The sequence below is a fragment of the Mesocricetus auratus genome, unplaced genomic scaffold (genome assembly GCF_017639785.1).
Source record: "Mesocricetus auratus isolate SY011 unplaced genomic scaffold, BCM_Maur_2.0 Super-Scaffold_6723, whole genome shotgun sequence".
In the NCBI taxonomy this organism is placed as follows: domain Eukaryota; kingdom Metazoa; phylum Chordata; class Mammalia; order Rodentia; family Cricetidae; genus Mesocricetus; species Mesocricetus auratus.
This window is the reverse complement of record NW_024429183.1, coordinates 355,978-363,710: the sequence shown is the minus strand read 5'-3', so window position 1 is coordinate 363,710 and position 7,733 is coordinate 355,978. Positions and strand designations below refer to the sequence as shown.

General features: G+C 64.2%; 3 non-coding genes across 3 annotated transcripts; all 3 read right to left on the bottom strand.

Moving 5' to 3' along the window:
* Window positions 1–1,261: 1,261 nt before the first annotated feature.
* Window positions 1,262–1,380, bottom strand: LOC121136655. The gene has a single exon (XR_005873700.1). It is a non-coding gene; the product is annotated as a 5S ribosomal RNA (ribosomal RNA).
* Window positions 1,381–3,636: 2,256 nt separating this feature from the next.
* LOC121136654 lies at window positions 3,637–3,755 on the bottom strand. The gene has a single exon (XR_005873699.1). It is a non-coding gene; the product is annotated as a 5S ribosomal RNA (ribosomal RNA).
* A 2,251-nt stretch (window positions 3,756–6,006) lies between these two features.
* Window positions 6,007–6,125, bottom strand: LOC121136652. The gene has a single exon (XR_005873698.1). It is a non-coding gene; the product is annotated as a 5S ribosomal RNA (ribosomal RNA).
* Between the last annotated feature and the right edge of the window lie 1,608 nt (window positions 6,126–7,733).

Sequence of the window (7,733 nt, the reverse complement as noted above, 5' to 3'; positions counted from 1 at the left end):
TCCTCCTCCTCCTGGTCCTCCTCGTCCTCCTCCTCCTCCTGGTCCTCCTCGTCCTCCTCCTCCTCCTGGTCCTCCTCCTGGGCATCCCACCATTCCTACACCTGGTCCTTTTCTGGTCCTCCTCGTGCACATCCTCTTCCTAGTTCACGAACTCACGTCCTTCTCCTAGTCCTCCCCCTCTCCCCAGGACATTCCCCCTCATCTTGGAGAATCCATGAAGACCTGATGGCTGGAAGCAGGATAGGGGGAGTGTGTGTGTGTGTGTGTGTGTGTGTGTGTGTGTGAGAGAGAGAGAGAGAGAGAGAGAGAGACAGAGAGACAGAGAGAGACAGAGAGAGAGACAGAGAGACAGAGAGAGACAGGGAGAGAGACAGAGGACAGAGAGAGAGACAGAGAGAGAGACAGAGAGAGAGAGAGACAGAATGTGCATGTGTGGGCACGCGGGCACGGGTGCGTTTGTGTCCGTGTGAGTGTGCCTGCGTGCGCGGGAGTGTGGATGTGCGTTGTGTCCTGTCTGTGTGGCCAGGATGGATGCATATCTTGATTCTCTCTTTGGAACTCGAATGCCGGCTCCGGGCTCCCAGTTCTGCCCCCACCCCCACCCCAGCACACCCCCACCTCCATGCGCAGCGCAGCCAGTGGCGCCATCCGTTCCTTCATTGCACACTGCCTCCATTCCTCCATCGCATCCATTGCTCCGTGGGAAGCATCCATTGACCCGGGGAAGAAGGGAGAAGGAAGGGCACGCTGGCCAGCGTGGAAGATGCTCCCGGGTCGATGGGTTCCACGGAACTTGGAACTTGGAACTTGTGTCGTGGCACTGTGCGCGTGGACGGTGGGGGCGGAGGCAGGGCAGGTCTCGGGCCAGAATTATCTTGGGCTATGCAGAGACCGAGACCCAGACCGAGACCGAGACCGAGACCGAGACCGAGAGACAGCGAGAGCAACAGAGAAACACACTCCTCAAGCATGCACGCAGGGGATCAGTGCCCACTCAGGCAGATACACAAGCCTGTAGCATGGGATTCTTAGCTTCGGTGGTGCTGGGATCCCCTCTCGGGTGTTTCCCCTCCTCGTGGGTTTCCTGCCTGCCTGAGGGCTCTGGCCGGTGGGTGACCCGCGAACCCTGTCGGGGCGGGGAGGGGTGTGGTGTGGTGTGGTGGGGAAGGGCTGTATCTGGGGTGCGGATGGGGGTGACCCGGGCTGGCCCGCCGGCCTTGAAGGCCCAGAAGTCCCAAAAGGCCAGCCAAACCAGCCAAAAAGCCTACAGCACCCGGTATTCCCAGGCGGTCTCCCATCCAAGTACTAACCAGGCCCGACCCTGCTTAGCTTCCGAGATCAGACGAGATCGGGCGCGTTCAGGGTGGTATGGCCGTAGACGAGGGCGGCCGTCGCCGCGGCGCCCCAAGAGCCTGCTGCTGCGCTCGCCCGCCTGCCACCGAGCCCAGCCCAGCCCAGCCCCGCCCACCACCCACCGCCTCTGAGCCCGGCTCAAACCCCACCCAGGCGCAAAAGCGCGTCCGCACGCCCGCCCGCCTGCCACCTAGTCCCTCCTCAGCCCTCTGCCCCGGCCCGGAGCAGGGGCCCAGGGCCAGGAGTTGCCAGCCTTCCTTTCCCCCGGACCTCCTCTCCCTCCACCCCCGTTGCTCCCTCACCGGGCCCCAGCGGCGCGTGCCCCCGCCAGGTTTGCTGGCCCCCCGTCATCCTGCTCCTCCCTCCCTTTCCCTCGGCCTCGGGTGCCTGGGTCCGGTGTGCACGCGCCTGTGGCTTCCCAAGTGGGCAATGCACGGGTGTCGGCCTGGACGCCTCGGGGACTGCCATGGCGGGGGGCTGGCTTCGGACCCCGACTCGCCCCACCTGGGGCCTGTTGCCAGGGAGCCAGCTTTAGCTCCTTGCCTTCGGGCAGGTCAGAGCCCTCCTCTGAGCTGCAGGCCATTTCTGTCCCCGGTGGAGCGGGCATGGGGGTCGTGGACCCGAGGCGGTGGGCGCCCTCCGGGCTTAGGGCTGCGGGTGGCGGTGGCAATGGCGGTGGCGGTAGCGTTGGCGGTGGCGGTGGGAGGAGGGCTTCGAGGGAGGCCCTGAACGGGCTGCGGGATGCGCTTTGCCGCATTCTCCTCCGGGAGCGTCTGCCACCTGCTTCCAGCGGGGGTGCCCAGGTAGGCGCAGGCAAAAGGCGGCCGGATCGCTTGCGTCATCCACACAGACAGGGTAGACGCTGTCCTGCCCGTGCTCTCTCTCCTGCCCGTGGCTGGACCGCTCGGGTGCTCTGCTCGATCATCTCTCACCATCGGGACACCCTTTGGGAGCTGTGGACTCCTGCAAATCCTCCTCCTCCACCTCCTCCTGCTCCTCCTCTCCCTCAACTTCCTCCTCCTCCTGGTCCTCCTCGTCCTCCTCCTCCTCCTGGTCCTCCTCGTCCTCCTCCTCCTCCTGGTCCTCCTCCTGGGCATCCCACCATTCCTACACCTGGTCCTTTTCTGGTCCTCCTCGTGCACATCCTCTTCCTAGTTCACGAACTCACGTCCTTCTCCTAGTCCTCCCCCTCTCCCCAGGACATTCCCCCTCATCTTGGAGAATCCATGAAGACCTGATGGCTGGAAGCAGGATAGGGGGAGTGTGTGTGTGTGTGTGTGTGTGTGTGTGTGTGAGAGAGAGAGAGAGAGAGAGAGAGACAGAGAGACAGAGAGACAGAGAGAGACAGAGAGAGAGACAGAGAGACAGAGAGAGACAGGGAGAGAGACAGAGGACAGAGAGAGAGACAGAGAGAGAGACAGAGAGAGAGAGAGACAGAATGTGCATGTGTGGGCACGCGGGCACGGGTGCGTTTGTGTCCGTGTGAGTGTGCCTGCGTGCGCGGGAGTGTGGATGTGCGTTGTGTCCTGTCTGTGTGGCCAGGATGGATGCATATCTTGATTCTCTCTTTGGAACTCGAATGCCGGCTCCGGGCTCCCAGTTCTGCCCCCACCCCCACCCCAGCACACCCCCACCTCCATGCGCAGCGCAGCCAGTGGCGCCATCCGTTCCTTCATTGCACACTGCCTCCATTCCTCCATCGCATCCATTGCTCCGTGGGAAGCATCCATTGACCCGGGGAAGAAGGGAGAAGGAAGGGCACGCTGGCCAGCGTGGAAGATGCTCCCGGGTCGATGGGTTCCACGGAACTTGGAACTTGGAACTTGTGTCGTGGCACTGTGCGCGTGGACGGTGGGGGCGGAGGCAGGGCAGGTCTCGGGCCAGAATTATCTTGGGCTATGCAGAGACCGAGACCCAGACCGAGACCGAGACCGAGACCGAGACCGAGACCGAGAGACAGCGAGAGAAACAGAGAAACACACTCCTCAAGCATGCACGCAGGGGATCAGTGCCCACTCAGGCAGATACACAAGCCTGTAGCATGGGATTCTTAGCTTCGGTGGTGCTGGGATCCCCTCTCGGGTGTTTCCCCTCCTCGTGGGTTTCCTGCCTGCCTGAGGGCTCTGGCCGGTGGGTGACCCGCGAACCCTGTCGGGGCGGGGAGGGGTGTGGTGTGGTGTGGTGGGGAAGGGCTGTATCTGGGGTGCGGATGGGGGTGACCCGGGCTGGCCCGCCGGCCTTGAAGGCCCAGAAGTCCCAAAAGGCCAGCCAAACCAGCCAAAAAGCCTACAGCACCCGGTATTCCCAGGCGGTCTCCCATCCAAGTACTAACCAGGCCCGACCCTGCTTAGCTTCCGAGATCAGACGAGATCGGGCGCGTTCAGGGTGGTATGGCCGTAGACGAGGGCGGCCGTCGCCGCGGCGCCCCAAGAGCCTGCTGCTGCGCTCGCCCGCCTGCCACCGGCCAGCCCAGCCCAGCCCCGCCCACCACCCACCGCCTCTGAGCCCGGCTCAAACCCCACCCAGGCGCAAAAGCGCGTCCGCACGCCCGCCCGCCTGCCACCTAGTCCCTCCTCAGCCCTCTGCCCCGGCCCGGAGCAGGGGCCCAGGGCCAGGAGTTGCCAGCCTTCCTTTCCCCCGGACCTCCTCTCCCTCCACCCCCGTTGCTCCCTCACCGGGCCCCAGCGGCGCGTGCCCCCGCCAGGTTTGCTGGCCCCCCGTCATCCTGCTCCTCCCTCCCTTTCCCTCGGCCTCGGGTGCCTGGGTCCGGTGTGCACGCGCCTGTGGCTTCCCAAGTGGGCAATGCACGGGTGTCGGCCTGGACGCCTCGGGGACTGCCATGGCGGGGGGCTGGCTTCGGACCCCGACTCGCCCCACCTGGGGCCTGTTGCCAGGGAGCCAGCTTTAGCTCCTTGCCTTCGGGCAGGTCAGAGCCCTCCTCTGAGCTGCAGGCCATTTCTGTCCCCGGTGGAGCGGGCATGGGGGTCGTGGACCCGAGGCGGTGGGCGCCCTCCGGGCTTAGGGGCTGCGGGTGGCGGTGGCAATGGCGGTGGCGGTAGCGTTGGCGGTGGCGGTGGGAGGAGGGCTTCGAGGGAGGCCCTGAACGGGCTGCGGGATGCGCTTTGCCGCATTCTCCTCCGGGAGCGTCTGCCACCTGCTTCCAGCGGGGGTGCCCAGGTAGGCGCAGGCAAAAGGCGGCCGGATCGCTTGCGTCATCCACACAGACAGGGTAGACGCTGTCCTGCCCGTGCTCTCTCTCCTGCCCGTGGCTGGACCGCTCGGGTGCTCTGCTCGATCATCTCTCACCATCGGGACACCCTTTGGGAGCTGTGGACTCCTGCAAATCCTCCTCCTCCACCTCCTCCTGCTCCTCCTCTCCCTCAACTTCCTCCTCCTCCTGGTCCTCCTCGTCCTCCTCCTCCTCCTGGTCCTCCTCGTCCTCCTCCTCCTCCTGGTCCTCCTCCTGGGCATCCCACCATTCCTACACCTGGTCCTTTTCTGGTCCTCCTCGTGCACATCCTCTTCCTAGTTCACGAACTCACGTCCTTCTCCTAGTCCTCCCCCTCTCCCCAGGACATTCCCCCTCATCTTGGAGAATCCATGAAGACCTGATGGCTGGAAGCAGGATAGGGGGAGTGTGTGTGTGTGTGTGTGTGTGTGTGTGTGAGAGAGAGAGAGAGAGAGAGAGACAGAGAGACAGAGAGACAGAGAGAGACAGAGAGAGAGACAGAGAGACAGAGAGAGACAGGGAGAGAGACAGAGGACAGAGAGAGAGACAGAGAGAGAGACAGAGAGAGAGAGAGACAGAATGTGCATGTGTGGGCACGCGGGCACGGGTGCGTTTGTGTCCGTGTGAGTGTGCCTGCGTGCGCGGGAGTGTGGATGTGCGTTGTGTCCTGTCTGTGTGGCCAGGATGGATGCATATCTTGATTCTCTCTTTGGAACTCGAATGCCGGCTCCGGGCTCCCAGTTCTGCCCCCACCCCCACCCCAGCACACCCCCACCTCCATGCGCAGCGCAGCCAGTGGCGCCATCCGTTCCTTCATTGCACACTGCCTCCATTCCTCCATCGCATCCATTGCTCCGTGGGAAGCATCCATTGACCCGGGGAAGAAGGGAGAAGGAAGGGCACGCTGGCCAGCGTGGAAGATGCTCCCGGGTCGATGGGTTCCACGGAACTTGGAACTTGGAACTTGTGTCGTGGCACTGTGCGCGTGGACGGTGGGGGCGGAGGCAGGGCAGGTCTCGGGCCAGAATTATCTTGGGCTATGCAGAGACCGAGACCCAGACCGAGACCGAGACCGAGACCGAGACCGAGACCGAGAGACAGCGAGAGCAACAGAGAAACACACTCCTCAAGCATGCACGCAGGGGATCAGTGCCCACTCAGGCAGATACACAAGCCTGTAGCATGGGATTCTTAGCTTCGGTGGTGCTGGGATCCCCTCTCGGGTGTTTCCCCTCCTCGTGGGTTTCCTGCCTGCCTGAGGGCTCTGGCCGGTGGGTGACCCGCGAACCCTGTCGGGGCGGGGAGGGGTGTGGTGTGGTGTGGTGGGGAAGGGCTGTATCTGGGGTGCGGATGGGGGTGACCCGGGCTGGCCCGCCGGCCTTGAAGGCCCAGAAGTCCCAAAAGGCCAGCCAAACCAGCCAAAAAGCCTACAGCACCCGGTATTCCCAGGCGGTCTCCCATCCAAGTACTAACCAGGCCCGACCCTGCTTAGCTTCCGAGATCAGACGAGATCGGGCGCGTTCAGGGTGGTATGGCCGTAGACGAGGGCGGCCGTCGCCGCGGCGCCCCAAGAGCCTGCTGCTGCGCTCGCCCGCCTGCCACCGAGCCCAGCCCAGCCCAGCCCCGCCCACCACCCACCGCCTCTGAGCCCGGCTCAAACCCCACCCAGGCGCAAAAGCGCGTCCGCACGCCCGCCCGCCTGCCACCTAGTCCCTCCTCAGCCCTCTGCCCCGGCCCGGAGCAGGGGCCCAGGGCCAGGAGTTGCCAGCCTTCCTTTCCCCCGGACCTCCTCTCCCTCCACCCCCGTTGCTCCCTCACCGGGCCCCAGCGGCGCGTGCCCCCGCCAGGTTTGCTGGCCCCCCGTCATCCTGCTCCTCCCTCCCTTTCCCTCGGCCTCGGGTGCCTGGGTCCGGTGTGCACGCGCCTGTGGCTTCCCAAGTGGGCAATGCACGGGTGTCGGCCTGGACGCCTCGGGGACTGCCATGGCGGGGGGCTGGCTTCGGACCCCGACTCGCCCCACCTGGGGCCTGTTGCCAGGGAGCCAGCTTTAGCTCCTTGCCTTCGGGCAGGTCAGAGCCCTCCTCTGAGCTGCAGGCCATTTCTGTCCCCGGTGGAGCGGGCATGGGGGTCGTGGACCCGAGGCGGTGGGCGCCCTCCGGGCTTAGGGCTGCGGGTGGCGGTGGCAATGGCGGTGGCGGTAGCGTTGGCGGTGGCGGTGGGAGGAGGGCTTCGAGGGAGGCCCTGAACGGGCTGCGGGATGCGCTTTGCCGCATTCTCCTCCGGGAGCGTCTGCCACCTGCTTCCAGCGGGGGTGCCCAGGTAGGCGCAGGCAAAAGGCGGCCGGATCGCTTGCGTCATCCACACAGACAGGGTAGACGCTGTCCTGCCCGTGCTCTCTCTCCTGCCCGTGGCTGGACCGCTCGGGTGCTCTGCTCGATCATCTCTCACCATCGGGACACCCTTTGGGAGCTGTGGACTCCTGCAAATCCTCCTCCTCCACCTCCTCCTGCTCCTCCTCTCCCTCAACTTCCTCCTCCTCCTGGTCCTCCTCGTCCTCCTCCTCCTGGTCCTCCTCGTCCTCCTCCTCCTCCTGGTCCTCCTCCTGGGCATCCCACCATTCCTACACCTGGTCCTTTTCTGGTCCTCCTCGTGCACATCCTCTTCCTAGTTCACGAACTCACGTCCTTCTCCTAGTCCTCCCCTCTCCCCAGGACATTCCCCCTCATCTTGGAGAATCCATGAAGACCTGATGGCTGGAAGCAGGATAGGGGGAGTGTGTGTGTGTGTGTGTGTGTGTGTGTGTGAGAGAGAGAGAGAGAGAGAGAGAGAGACAGAGAGACAGAGAGACAGAGAGAGACAGAGAGAGAGACAGAGAGACAGAGAGAGACAGGGAGAGAGACAGAGGACAGAGAGAGAGACAGAGAGAGAGACAGAGAGAGAGAGAGACAGAATGTGCATGTGTGGGCACGCGGGCACGGGTGCGTTTGTGTCCGTGTGAGTGTGCCTGCGTGCGCGGGAGTGTGGATGTGCGTTGTGTCCTGTCTGTGTGGCCAGGATGGATGCATATCTTGATTCTCTCTTTGGAACTCGAATGCCGGCTCCGGGCTCCCAGTTCTGCCCCCACCCCCACCCCAGCACACCCCCACCTCCA